This window comes from Sus scrofa, chromosome 8, assembly GCF_000003025.6.
Source record: "Sus scrofa isolate TJ Tabasco breed Duroc chromosome 8, Sscrofa11.1, whole genome shotgun sequence".
NCBI classification, from domain to species: Eukaryota; Metazoa; Chordata; class Mammalia; order Artiodactyla; family Suidae; genus Sus; species Sus scrofa.
In genome coordinates this window covers 95,315,795-95,331,548 of record NC_010450.4, presented here as the reverse complement: position 1 = coordinate 95,331,548, position 15,754 = coordinate 95,315,795, and the positions used below count along the sequence as shown (strand labels likewise).

General features: G+C 35.9%; 1 pseudogene; it reads left to right on the top strand.

The window, feature by feature from the left end:
- On the top strand, positions 9,842-13,017 carry LOC102164158 (annotated as a pseudogene).

Below are 15,754 nucleotides of genomic sequence, written 5' to 3'. Positions count from 1 at the left end.
TAGACAGAACACACTTACCAACTAAAATAGGATATATTTGTATAGTGTTACAGATATACAGCTTGGAGAGCTGTCACCATCTGATATACATGTCATTATCAGCATGTCCTTACCTGTTGAAAAAACACTGATGTATAAAGTGCATGTAGTCCCTGCATATCAGACAAGTGTTCAACATACTTTGAATGCTTATTAGTGAAAAACCGTCGTTCAGGAGAAGAGGTTTCTCATTTAATTAAGGCCTATTTTATGAACTGAATGGAAGTGGCCATGCTGTAGTGCCAATCTTTTAAAATTCAATCAATTTTTAAAAATATTTATAGTTGTACAACCATCATCACAACCTAATTTTAGAATATTTTCATCCCAAGCCCACAGTCTACCCCTTCCTGCCCCCACCTGTCCCCTTTGGTAACCATAAATTTTACAGAGTCTGTGAGTCTGTTTCTGTTCTGCACATAAGTTCATTTGTATCCTTTTTTTTAGATTCTATATGTAAGTAATATCATGATATTTGTCTCTCCCTGTCTAACTTCACTTAGTATGATAATTTCTAGGTCCATCCATGTTGTTGCAAATGCCATTATTTCATTCATTTTTATGGCTCAATAACATTCCAGTGTGTGTGTGTGTGTGTGTGTGTGTGCACGCGCTGCAGCTTCTGGCCTATACAACAGCCTCAGCAACACCAGATCCGAGCCCCATCTGCACCCTACACCAGCAATGCCAGATCCTTAATCCACTGAGCAAGGCCAGAGCTTGAACCCTTATCATAATGGACACTAGTCAGGTTTGTTACCACTGACTCATGATGGGAACTCCTACATGTATCTTTTTGTGTCATGATTTTCTCCAGATAGATGCCCAGGAGTGGGGTGCCTAGATCATATGGTAATTTTATTTTTAGTTTTTGAGAAATCTCCATACTGTTTTCCATAGTGGTTGCACCAATTTATATTCCCACTAACAGTGTAAGAGGGTTCCCTGTTCTCCATTCAGTCTCCAGCATTTATTGTTTGTAGACTTTTTGAACCAATGTCAATCTTTGCACCATTTCGTTCTCCAAATAATTTTGCCTCTTAAAAATTGATGCTGTTCCTAATCCACTGCTGAATAAAATAGAGAAAACTGTAAATAAAATCAGATTATGGTCATCTTGTCTGTAGGTTTTTAGTGTGCTCTCTGAAAAAATAGCTAAGAAATCATGACTTTGCTTTTCTATCCTGCTAAACCCAGACTGTAAAAGGTATAATGATTTTGAATGAGATTAGGAAATAAAAAACACTTATTCATGACACCGAAAATGCCTTTAAAGACCATTCTTGAAATTTCAAGTGTCTTGCTCAGCGATTTATTTCAATGATAAATTTAGTAAATTTGGTGTATATGGGGTACCCAGAACCTATCCTTTTTTTTGGCCGTATACATCTACTTTAAAAATTAAGTATAAATAGGAGTTCCTGTCATGGCTCAGTGGTTAACGAATTCGACTAAGAAGCATGAGGTTGCAGGTTTGATCCCTGGCCTTGCTCAGTGAGTTAAGGATCTGGCATTGCCATGAGCTGTGGTATAGGTTGCAGATGCGGCTCAGATCTGGCATTGCTGTGGCTGTGGTGTAGGCCGGCGGCTACAGCTCCAATTGGACCCCTACCCTGGCTAGTTTATCAAGTGTTTAGTTCCTTCAGAGCACTATTTTCTTCACTTAATGATGAAAGACATTAGTGATTCATATTAATATACATTTCTTTTTATGTCATATAAGCCTAAATGCTGTAAAAATATCTTAAATGCACCCAAAGAATGATTTGGGCACTTATTGTCACAATCTATGTTGAGTCACTCAACCTTGAAGATTTGACTCTGATATTTTTTAACTTAAATATGATGTGGTACTGAAAATAGTCTTGGTTTGGAAACAGTCCACAAATTCTATCTGTATGATCAACATGTCAATCACTAAGTGTGTGTATGTGTATTAGGCACTAATCTTTCACTTGCGGGTGACAAAAACACACTCAAACTAAAGAGACCAAAAGGAGATTTTATCATCTCATATAATTGGTTGTGTGGGAGGCTGTCCAAGGAATGAAACTTACTTAGGCACCACTGGATTCTGGGCTTCAAACAATGTTATGAAGCTATTACTCTCACTTTTCTCAGAGTTGGCCTCATTCTCAGGTGGTCCCCTCCCATATTCAGGCAAAGATGTCAGGCCAGTACTTAGGCTCTATTATCCTCATAATGACTCTCCTGGTGTAAAGAGAACCTCTTACCCAACTGTTCAAGCCAGTGTCTCAGGCAGTGTTCTGATGCCTCAGCATATCTACACATCTTAACCATCAGTGTGACTAGGGAGATGAGGCTCTTTGATAACCAAAGACTGGCTCATCTGCTTAACTTTGTATTAGTGATGAAATAATTTCCTACAAGGGGAAGAAGTGTTGAGTTAGCTGAAGAAAGGTAAAAAGAAAGTATAATGGGAAGCCAGCAATTCTCTATTGCTTAGAAGATAAAGGGTATGCATGTGAAGGTAAACATTTGAAAATGGAAATTTGGACTAATACAGAAGGACATGTCTTCATCAGAGTATAATATGAGCAAACAAAAAGCAAACCCAATCTTTTCAGCAAAGTATCCCATTGTATACTTAGTTTTGAAGTTCTTATTCCAGTAAATTTTGCATATAATCAAACCATTCATTTCTCCTGAAGTTAACTGAAACAGAAATGTACGTCATTGTTATGACACCTATAGACAGTTTACATAACACACATTACTGACTGGATTTTCTAAATCTGCTTTTACACCTTAAAGCAGAATGCAAAGTTAATTCTAACAACAATGGAAATATAATCCTTTAAAAGCAATCTCATGTGGTCACACATAGTATTTTGTTGTAATGGGATTCTGTTAATATATTTCTATAAACCAACCTCTCAGTTCATGTGATCAAAAGAAAACAGAAGGGAAATATAGTCCCCTAGTAGTTAATTAGCACATAAAAAATTGTATTTGAGAACAAAAGGAGAGAAAGAGACGTGTTTTTTCTTACCATTTCAAATCCTTTGGGCTCTGCAAACTTGTTGGATAGTATACACATAACTAGATTAACTATAATTCAAGCATCTCTAATTTGTTATTTTTCTGTATAATATATGAATAAAAGCATGATTTTGGACATATATACATATATGTATGTATATTATATGTATGCATAATATATATGTGTATATATATTATATATATACAAAATGGTACACTGTTACCACACACACACACACACACACACACACACACACACAGAATTCTCAGGCATGTGTTGAATGTCATCATGCATTCACAGTCCAGGAGAGTTGGTGCAGCTGGCCAAAGGTATCCCTTTGGCCAGTTAACATTAGTGTATGGTACTGCAAATGCTCTTGGCCAAATAGTACTTTTCTAGACATTGAGTAGAGAGTATTCTCTGATGCATTGTTTTCCCACTGCAGTCTCTGCCATTTATTATGTTCTCTGAAAAATATCCCTGGCCCAAAATGAAAACACATCAAGAAATAAAATAAGATGTAAATTTAGTAGTACATATCTGTCCAAAGATACACAGAAAAGGTTTGACTGAGGTGTAAGTTAACTTGAAAGAGACAGTGTAGTCTACTGAGGACTGAATTTAGTGGTCAGTTAGTGTTTGATGGCATTATAAAGGAAATCATAGCATCATTAAAGACTGGTGAATAGAACAACAATTATTTATATAGTATATGGAAGAAATACAAGAAATATATTGTGATTTCAAGGTATTTGAAGAGAATAAAAAAGATTTCTAGTACCTAAAAGACAGCCACCACAAGAGAACCAATAATATTATATATAGCATTGAATTAAATATTTCCAGGAAAACATCCTCTTACCCTGTCAGTTCAGACTTGATTGTTCATATTTATTTAGAGGGAATTCATGAATAAAAAGATAAGGGAAAAAAAGGAAAAATCATTTCTAAATGTCAGAATATATAATTCAGAATACTTTTTCTGGTTTATAAACAAACACATATGGAAAATTATTTCTTAATATTAACTTATTAGTATATGTTTTATAATATATGAAATGCCTTATACCATTACTAAGTGTATAAATATTTTTATGAGGGCCACTTGATATTTTCAAAACATTAAAGCAGAATTCTTTTCACAGAAAAGCTGTTTGTGAATACCTTGTTAAAATGACTATTTGCCTCATTTTTCTTTAATATATTCTTTCTGGAAACTTTGCTGAAAGCAAAGTAAACCTACAAATGACCTTTTTAATAATAATATTAATTAAAGTCACACTCTGTCTTTGTTTAATGCAGCCACAGAAATTCTTTCTAGCAGCAGCAAAAGAAGAAAAAATGAACCAGGAACTTTGTAGTCTGCATTTCCGTTTCTTCCTCTCAATTTTTATGAAAAGGAAGTATCACTTAATCATAACTTTATCATTTATCCTTAATCAAACACAACTGTAATTTCTAATTATTATCCATCTTAATAATTAATCAAATTATGTTTGAAAAGTTTCTGTAATATGTATAGACTGCTCTCAAACCATTTGATATAATTGCTAATCTAAAAAGAGCCATAATGAAATGGTACTTCACAAGTGTTTTGAGTTCACATTCACACAAGGGGGATGCTGTGGATCATTGGCATTAACTAATAATGACCTGAGATCAAAGTCAGAGCCCTATGGAACTCCAGCTTTCAAGGTAGCATAATAAGTCTGAAATGTCAAATGAAATCTTCCAAAAATGAAATATAAACTACAATAATGGCCCATCAAAACTGTCAAGCTGGCTATCCAAGTGATATGTATAAGACTGATGATGTATAAAGCTCTAGGAAAGTGGAATAGTTCTAGACAAAAGGCCACAAGCAAATTCTTAGGTCCAATTACAAAAAGTAAACTTTACTGAAGCTGTCTTGTGCTTTACTTCCTGCCATGCCAACACCACTCAGAATAACTGACCTTACCAGGAAATAAAACAAGGAAGAAAACAAAGATCAGTAAAACTCTACACTACTTCTGAATAACAGTTTTAAACAAGAAACTATGATTCTCCTGTTTTATATGCCTGCTTCTAAAGCTCTAAATCTTGGTGTTTAGAAGAAAATATACCACTGTTGAAAGCATAAAAGCACAAAGGTACGGATTTGGCATCCAGCAGAGAATGACAAGTTGTAAGAGCACAGAAAGCTGTGATGATGGCAAAATCTGATTGTATAAAAAGTAATTAGTGTAATTCTGATCAGAAGAGTCCTTTCTCTGTAACAGTTTGTTGGTCTTAAGAATAATAAGACAAAAAAAAAATTCTTAACGTATGTCTTCAACTCTACTGCAAGCATTAAAAATAGAGCTGTGAAATCTTCCTGAAGCCTGTGAGTTGAGCATTCACTGTTTCACTTCAGAGAGAGAGAAGAGAAGGCAAAAGACACACTTATGGAGAATATTTAATTAAAGTCAGAAAGAACATTAAAATAGAAGAATTAGTTCTGTGAAAAATTTCTTTTCATTTCCACTAAATCAGAAGCAATTTAAACACTGAAATGGAAACTGGAAGAAAAGAAAAAAAAATCATTAACTGGTCTGGACTTTTCCTTGTGCTTCTAGAATTCTGACCCTTGTACTCTGTTGAACCTACTTATTACAATTAGTCATTTATTTGTTTTTCATTCACATATTCATTCAGTAATCAACTGACATATTCTTTTATACATTCATTTAATCCTTCATTTATTTATTTAACATTTTCAATGTGTTAAGCATCAGGCTCTCCATCGACCATACGAAAGTGTGCACAGCATGGGATCTGCCACCAAAGTGCTTAAAGAGACAGACAAATGTGTTAATCGGTACATATAATAAAATGTGATGTAACAATATTTTAGAGGAGAATAGAAGTATTGAAATCTACATATGCTTATATGGTAGATATAGTCAAGTAAGCTTTCAAAGGGGAAATGTTATTTTAGTATTTCTTATGATAATTTGAAATTTACCAGGGAATCTACAAAATCTATACTTAGGAAGAATATTTCAAAGAACATTGACTTTGTAGGTAATTAGAAATGACAAATTTGAGGCTTATTTTCTGTTTCCCAACATTTCATATTTCAAGCACTATGTGATCAGATTTGTGTGTAATGAACAAGCAGAACAAGCAAATGGAATATTTCTTGAGAAAACAGTGATTATATTTAAAATGGAGTTCCCATCGTGGCTCATCAGAAACGAATCCAAATAGGAAGCATGAGATTGCGGCTTCAATCCCTGGCCTCACTCAGTGGGTTAAGGATCTGGCATTGCTGTGAGCTGTGGTGTAGGTCGCAGACACAGCTCAGATCTGGCATTGGTATGACTCTGGTATACAGCTCCGATTAGACCCCTAGCCTGGGAATCTCCATATGCTGCAGGTACAGCCCTAAAAAAGGACAAAAGACAAAAATAAAATAAAATAATATAAAATAAAATAAAATAAAATTATGTCAGTCTTGACCATAAGGCCAACAATATGAGTGAGACAGGTTACTAAGAGGGCATCAGACTCCCTCCATGGTTATTTAATAATTTATTAAGCAAGATATGTTAAATGAGAAGGTTATAGTCTTTGACTTCTTAATGCAGAACTAGGATAGTTGATTTCTTCTAAGTAGTCTCAGCATACTCACTGGGGCCAAAATCTTGAGTGGAAATCCTTAAAAGAGAGATTTCTGCCAGAGGGGATTCTGGAAATTAAGATGGCCTGATATGTCACTACATGGTATTAATGGGATGGCATGAAATTTAATTCATGGGAGAAATGCTTCTGCTAAGAACAGAAAAAGTATGCAAAATTCTAAGGCATGGGAAAACATTAAATTGGACTCTTGATTGTTATTCTTCAGTCTTGTTATGGAAAAGGATATGAAAACTTAAAATATTTTATTTTCTGGTTTGTTGAGCTCTTTTACTTTTTATTTTGCTGTAATTTTTTTTTCTGGTACCCAATAGAAGCTTAATTAACCAGTGGATCCATTTTGTAGCTGAACTACTATATAATCAACATATTATTTTGTCTTTATTTAAAATATAGAAGCAAAATGTATATGTAAATTTTTTTTGTCAACTATGCATTTACGTTTTTATCTCTTGTTCTCCAAATATATATTGTCCATAGTACTTTTTAGTTTTCACTTACAGGAATCCGATTGATTTGGATTCATGTGACAGGAAAATATTTGAATTTTTAGGCAGAAAATTTGGTTGAATATTATCTTAGATTGGGATTCCCCCAAGCAGAATTGAAGCAAAGACTTGTTTTTATTTGCAGACATCATCCTAAGAAATGGATGTGAGGAATAGAGAGGAGGTAAACCCCGGAAACAGGAAAAGCCAAAGATGGGTTGTTAAGGTTCTAATAGGTTTCCTTGGCACTTTGTGAAAAACCTTATGAAACATATCTCAGTAGTTTCCACTCAGGTGCAAAAAAAAAAGTGTAAATATTTATTTATTTGTCCCATCATTCACTGTTCAATGGTAGTGCCATACCTTTCTGGGTGGGGCACATGTGTGAGAGAGAAGTGGGCCCCCCACACTATGGCTCAGAGAAGCCCAGGAGGGAAGGGTGATGGAGGAGGTGGTGTGGGTCTGAGTCAAGGCTGGTGGCATTTGGACAAAATAGTGGAAGCCTATTCAGGGCTGGAAAGGATAGCAGTAGGTGGAATAAGAAAAAAGATCAAGAATTAGGAGATAAGAAGTGCCCAATGAAAATATGTGTTCTTTAAAATAAAGGAGAATTATTTACAAAAGTTAAATGAGCAAATTTATCAGTGCTGCAAAGGATGTTTCAATGAAATGCCACAGCTAAATATGACAAAACTCCAAACTATGATCATCTCCTCTCATTTACAGTTAATTCTCATGACACTTCTCCCTTACTCTGTCCTTAGAAAGAAAGCCCAAATTCTTTCATCTGTATCAGCATTCCTCACACATTTGGTTTAGTGACAACTTTATACTCTTAAAAATCATTGACTATCCAAACATGATTATGTTAATATAAGTTTTACTCATATTTACTGTCTTTAGGAATTAAAATAAAAGTTATAAAATGGATCAAATACATTATAAAGAAAACAATAAATATAAGTTGACAGTAAAATTTTTATGAAAAAATAACTATCTTTCCCAAAACTACAAAAGATGGTAAAAAGAGTATCATTGTTCTACAAATTTCTTTAATGTCTTTTTTATAGAAGACAGTTTCTCATATCTCCTCATTATTCAATCAGCTGAGGTATTACACATTATGTATCCTCTAGAAAACACTATCGTACACTCATGGAAGAATGAAAATGAAAAAGGCAAATGACATCTTAATATTATTGTGAAAATTGTTTTGTCCTTACAAATTCCCTGTAATAATTTCAGAGACTCCCAGAAGTTTTGAGAACTGCTGGTCTGTACATATACATATAGCCCAATCTGCCTAATTTCTTAAGAAATATTATGGTACTGCCATAGTGAATATTACATTTGTCCCAAAACAGCTTCTAGATTCCTTCATCCAGACTTTGTACCCACCATTCCCTCACCTTATCTTCTTTTACACTACTGTCCTTGTCTAAACCCTTTCAATTCCCTTCAAGAAACTTTCTACAATGATTTCTATTTCGTGAGCATTTTTTTTTTTCTTTTTACTGCCGCACTAGCAGCCTAGGGAATTCCCCAGGCTAGGTGTCGATCAGAGCTGCAGCTGCTGGCCTGCACCACAGCCACAGCAACACCAGATCTGAGCTGCATCTGCGACCTATGCCACATCTTGCAGCAATGCTGGATCCTTAACCCATTGAGCGAGGCCAGGGATGGAACCCATATCCTCATGGAGAGGATGTCAAGTTCTTAATCTGCCGAACCGCAATGGGAACTCCTAGCAAGCATCAAAAAAAATTTTTTTTGCATAGAATTTATTTTGTTTTGCCTCTCTTATTTCTTTACTTTAGGTTCCATACCTTCTAACTGCTACTGTTTTTTTTTCAATAAGTATTTGTTGAACAAATTATATGAATTTTTACTCTGCCATTTGTCTATCTTACAGTATAGCATATGAACCAAAAACCTTACCATTTTCTTATCTACACATTTCATTACTAATGACTTTACTGTTATAGATTGAGCGTTCAGAAACCTGTGAGAGAAGACTCACACGTGTAAGTTCATCAGGCCGCCCAAATGATGTAGCAGGATTGCACATCTCTTTTGTCCTTAAGCCTATCCAGTTATTGTTTTATGCTCTTATACTAGACAGTTTTGTCTGACAGACACGAGGACTGGAGAAGACATCCTATGCAATGCAAAGGCAATACTTGTACTTAGTAATTAGTAACTAAGTATCTCTCACCAGTTGTCAAGAATGGCTTATCTTGGGGTTTTGCAGGAGACTAAAATGCTATTGAACTTGTGAGTGAAAAAATTAATTAGCACACTGTGGTCCTGCGGGTGCCAAGTATGCTTAGACTCTGAGGAACATTGCAGGTGATTGGTACCTGTTTGCCATAGGCCAGTGACTACCAGCAACATAGATTTCCCAGTTTTCCTTACTCTTTGAATAACTGAAGGTAGTTGAATTTAAAAGGAAGTTGATTCTAGTGCCCCATAATTCAAAGATTGCCTAATCATGACCATCTAAGTGCTTATATCTGTAAGGCTATTTTCTTCTTTCCCATGAACATGGCCTATAACCTTGGGAGATATATAGTCATAATAACATAGGAAGGTAAACATATTTGTATATATTCCTGTTGGACTGTGAAAGGCCAGTGTCAAAGCCGAAATGCCCTTTAATCAAGACCTAGCTGAAGTGAAATGTTTGGCAGTGAGCTTGTCTGTATTTTCCACAAATGATCCTCACTGCCTGTACATCAATCCTCCTTACATACACTTTACAGAGAAGGTGCACTTCAGTGTATCTGGATTCTAATTAAGTTCAAAGTTGTAATGTACAGCAAAGGAATATATCTTTAAAATAACTGGATTAGTTAGATTAAATGACAGTTGAAGAGAAAAGGAACTTTTAAATTCCATTTAAATATATTTATTTAATCTTATAAGATTAAAAGATACAAATTCATCTGTAGAGGAAAGCCTTACTGAATTCAGCTACACACAGAGAAACAGGTAAGAAAAGATAGCTCAGTGTTGTTTTGGTTAATAATGTGTGTGTGTGTGTGTGTGTGTGTGTGTGTGTGTAGTTCTAAGCATATGCTGCTATATACTGAGCATTTGGATACTCTCAGGTCCTTTAATGAAATTTATTCTCTTAAAATATTGATAAGCTCACCAAAAGGGATTTCCTTATTTATTTTTAAATGCTTCTGATGCAAATTTTATGGGGGGGGCGGTGGCTGGAGAGAAAATTATGCACTGTTTTATCAATGTCAATGATTTTCAATCCATTAACAAATTTCTCTGTTCCATTCTATGTCTACCACTTTTTGCTTTTTTACTCTCTTTAGCACGTGATCTCCCACAATACAAATATCTTTCTAAAACCATTGATTCATTTATTCACTACTTTTAACTGTCTTTTACCTTCCTTGTATCCTTTCTTCCTAACTCAGCTTTACTCCAATGGTCAACCATGATAATTACTCCTTTGCATATACCAGCAACCCCTTTCTCCCCCTTTACCTCGTGTTACTCTCTTGGCTAAACCATAGCTCTGGTTAAATACAACACTTTACTTTCTCTGAACTTGGCTCCTGCACCATAGATATACACATATGTCTCAATTTAAATTAATAGTAGTTTACCTCAAGAGGCTCTTAAAGCTTTGCAGTAATCACTTTGTATTTTCAAAGTCCCTTCCCATAAATAACTATTTTGTGTCTTCTTTCTGCTCAGTTTTTCCAATACATTCTCCATTATCTTTAATCTCAGATTTTACCTTGTAATTCACTGAGAAAATGTAAGTTATTAGAAGGGAACTTCCACCAAGATGGCTATGCACTTGTCATACCCAGGTCTATATTCTCTCCCTTTCTTTTGATGCTATAAATGAGCCATCTATGCTCCTAGCTAACACAAAGTGCTACCTTTACACACTAGATATCAGCTTTTCTTGTCTACTGAATTATAGTTATCTCTTCTTTCTTCTCAAATTTCTTCTCTATTGGGTGATTACCACTAGCATACAAACATGGTGCTATTTTTTCTGTATGAAAATAACCCTTGCTTGATTATACTTTTACCTCCAGCTAATACCCTATTTATGTCCTACAATTGACGGTAAAGCTATTCAAGAGAGTTTCTTGTTTTTTCCTATTCCATTCTCTGTGGACCCTCCAGTCTGTAACCCCACCCCATGGCTCTACTAGAAGAACTTCATCAAGGTCAACAGTAACCTCTGTGTTGCTGAAAGCAATGGCCAGCTCTCACTATTCATCTTATTTTATCCATCGAGAGCATTTGCCCTAGTTAATCACTTTCTCCTCTTTGAAAGTTACCTTCTCTCTCTTAGTTCTTCTATCTTGCTGGCTATTGGTTTTCAGTCTTCTTTGCTGGGTCCTAAGCATCTTCTATGGACTTTTCTCCTTTATACTTGCTCCCTGAGTGATCTAATCCTTTCCTAGAGTTTTAAATATCTATTTCTGCACTCATGAATCTAAAATATATCTCTCTACTGCTCCAGAAAGGTAACTGCACAGTATTGCATGCTCGTGATTAGGAATCCATAGTGTTAAGGTATGTAAAACAGAGTTTCCTGTTTGGTAAATACATGGAGAACTAAAGATAATGGTGCACCCGAAGAGGGTGTGGAAACTCTGCACCCTTTCCCCATTCCTTTCCTTATGCATCTCTTTTATCTGGCTGTTACTGAGTTATAAAAGTTCAGTCTCAGAACCATACCCTATAACATGTCAACGAATATATCCTAGCCTTGAGGGACCAGGATGATGATCACTTAGACCATTCTGCAGGTGTTATCAGAGGATAGACATCAAGAGTTGCTCACATTGTCATAGGTGAAATGCACGGGTGGGAGCCAGGCACTTTTCCTGAAGGTATGATGAGAAATATTAACATACTTGCAAGTAGTTCCTGAGTTTGTAACTTGGAAGTCTTAAGTAAAACCTCTTTGGATTTGTTTCATGGTAATCAGTTTGTGGAAATCTCAAAGAATATCTGTGGTACAAATCATGATAGCAAATGCTGTCATGATGTTCTGAACCACAGAGGAACTGGGGGCTGTTTCTGACCTGAATGGGATCATGAGGTCCACAGTCATAGCAGCATTCAGCATTCAGGCCAAAGGGAAAACTTACTGGGCTAAGGTGACAGCTGAGGCAGAAAAGGAAAAAAGTGCTCAGCAAGTTTCTGATTGCAAGAAAGTAAGAGTAATCTGGATGCTGAGACTGAGATGTATACAAGCATTGATATCATTGTTCTGACCAAGAACTTATGTGTGATCATAACGGAGATTGTAGACTTCACAAGGTGCAAAAGACCATCAAAGTTAAAATTGGTGTGACCTATCCAGCTGAAATTGTATCAGAATCAGTATCAAGAACAGATATCCTCTCTTGGCCGATTGCCAACCAGTGTTCAAATCTATCATGCAAACAGAATTTTTTGGACTACAAGAACAGATTAAGTCCTACTATCACTAAATGAAAATCTGCAGCCAAGTTAAAGCTGAGATCCAGAACGTGGGAAGAGAGGTAATCATGTCAATTTTGGACAGTATTACTTCCCTGATCCAAATGGCCAAAAATTTAATGAATGCTGTAGTGAAAACCATGAAAATGTCTTACATAGCCTTGGTCAAGATAGTTCAAAATCAGAGTCCTCTGGGCCTTGGCACCCAGTTGTGATGCCAAGAATGAAGGCCCTGAAAAAAAAATTCCTTGATTAAAGGAAAGAAGCCAGAGGAAATTTATGCAGCTGTTTAGATTAGGCTCAACAAAGAAAACAATTCACATAGAATTTGGAGGAAAACATATCTACTGAAACAACTCTTCCACTCTAGCGCCTTTTTTTTTTTTTTTTTTTTTGGTCATCCCAATTTCTTAACCTGCTATCCAGGAGAGAACTTCCTCTAGTGCCTTTATTACAAAGTCCTGGGTAAACACACTACTTTAATTTTACATTTGATTAGTTCCGCAAGTACAATAGCTTTTAGAGTTTAACCTTCAGATAAATAGCATGAAACACTGCAAGCTAAACCAACATGAGCAATGTATATTTGGGATCATGTCATTGTCATCTCTGTGTGGTCAGTACCCAGTAAGAAATCAACATATGCTTGTTGAATGAATAAAACCTTTAAATGTTGTTCAGCCTTTCCCATCACAGAGAATATCTTATATCCATTGCCAAATGAACATAAGAGACCCAAATGAATCATCTGTAATAGTTTAAGTACACTCACCCTTTTTATTTTGAGATAAAACATTGACATGAGCTCTTGACTTGGTTTTCATTGGAAACAAAAGACTTGATTAAATATTTTCCCCTTTAATCTTTTTAAAATTTTTATTTTATTTATTTATGTATTTATTTTAGATCCTCACCTGCAGCATATGGAGGTTCCCAGACTAGGGGTTGAATCGGAGCTGTAGCCCCGGCCTAAGCCACAGCCACAGCAATGCCAGATCCAAGCCTTGTCTGCAACCTACACCACAGCTCATGGCAATGCTGGATCCTTAACCCACTGAGTGAGGCCAGGGATTGAACCTGTGTCCTCATGGATACTAGTCAGATTTATTTCCACTGAGCTGCAGTGAGAACTCGGCCTTTAATCTTCATACTTCCTTTACCTGACCTAATCTGACAGACGTGTGATTACTGCTAAAGAGAAAAAAAAAAAGTCTCTAGATATCTATGTCTATTGTCAACTGCTTGGGTTAAAAACCATCTGAAATTAACCAAGCTTGAGTAGTCAAGCAACTCCCTGGATTTTGAAAAGTCAGCCACCTAGATCATAAACAAAGCAATTTATTAACATTATAAAGGTTACAATGAGTTTTGATGCCACAAATATGCCTTTTAAAGTTCTATTGTGATCAGCGGTTCTGCGTGTTGAGTGTTGGGTTTAAGTGGGTTCATCAGAACATAATATGAAGGAAGAGTTATCACCTACTGAGGAAATGGGATCTAACTATATCCCTGAGTGAGTTATGACAGCAGAAATGTAAGGAGTTCTGCATGACTCTAAAAATCCATTTTTATCAGGTTGAAATTGTAATTAAAAGGAAAAGACCACTTTAAAAAATCTTTTAGCATTAAGTAAAATGTAACTATGTGCATTGTACCATTAAACTATGAAGTCAAGTTAATGGCAATGAGTTGAAGTGATTTTAATAGCATTCTTTTAAATAGAAGTCATTGAGGTTAAAAAAAAAAAGACAGACACAATATGATTACTTTTTATTCCCTTTCTCCCACATATGTTTATGTAGTTCAGAGTCGTAGTTTTTAATGCTGTGTGATTTTTTTTTTTTTTCCCTTTCAACTTTAGGACACTGGTGATTTTTTTTTTTTTTCCCTCCTGGGAAATCAGACTCAGGGAAGGGAAGAGAGTAGTGGGAAAAACAGAAGGAGCAAGAAAGAGAAATTAAAGGAGTACCTCTTGATCAAGTTTAGGTACTGAGTAATTGCACTGGTAAAAGGAGAATATGGCATTCCCATCATGGCTCAGTGGAAATGAATCTGACTAGTAACTATGAAGACACAGGTTCGATCCCTGGCCTTGCTCAGTAGGTTAAGGATCCAGCATTTCTGTGAGCTGTGGTGTAGGTTGAAGACATGGCTCAGATCTGGCGTTGCTGTGGCTGTGGCACAGGCCAGGGGCTATACCTCCGATTTGACCCCTAATCTGGGAACCTACATATGTCGAGGGTGCAGCCCTAAAAATAACAAAAAAAAAAAAAGATCTTTGATGTTTGCTTTCACAAATTATTTCACATAGTCACATTTACTAAGAAGAAAATATCCACATAATATTCTAAAAGGATACAAAAGACTACAAAGTTATGAAATTTCAATATTACTGAACATACTTAGGCACACAGGTTAGCCAAACAACAATGGGAAGAGGTCATTTGATTATGATAATATACTTTAATTTACCTACTTATTACAAAGTAATAAAAATCTATGGTATTTTGTTATCTTACAAAGAAAAATGTTAGTTTGTGTTCTCACATTTTCCATGCTGCTTTTGTGGCCTTTGGACAGATCTGTCACAATTCTGGTGGTTTTAATTCCTTTTAGAGGGGGTAGGAACTTTAGATTGAATGAGTGGACCCATCCTCTTGCTGCTCCCTTTCCCTATTTCTCTCTGTTTATGATGACAAGTTGTGAACTACTCTGGCCTTTTTTCTCTAGTATCCTATCATAGACAACTATCCATGCAACCAATATTCTTCTGGTGGTTTCCCTGCCATATTGATCAGCCCAGCACCAGCACCAATGCTAATTCCAATATTTACCCTTCATCACCTCTGCTGCTGCCTTTGTCCAGGTGCCACTCATGCTGTGTTATTGGATTCTTTGAGTGTCCACCGAATTCCAGTGAGTCCAGGAGGTCTCCACGGTGTATCTTTTCTATTCTTCTCACCATTTCTTTCCTGTGAGTGAGAAAGGGCTGAAACTGATAAATAATTGATTTGCCCAAAACACGTCCTGGATTGCCATTCTCAAATTTTTTAGCCTAAAAGAAAGGGAATATAGCAGGTCACTACAC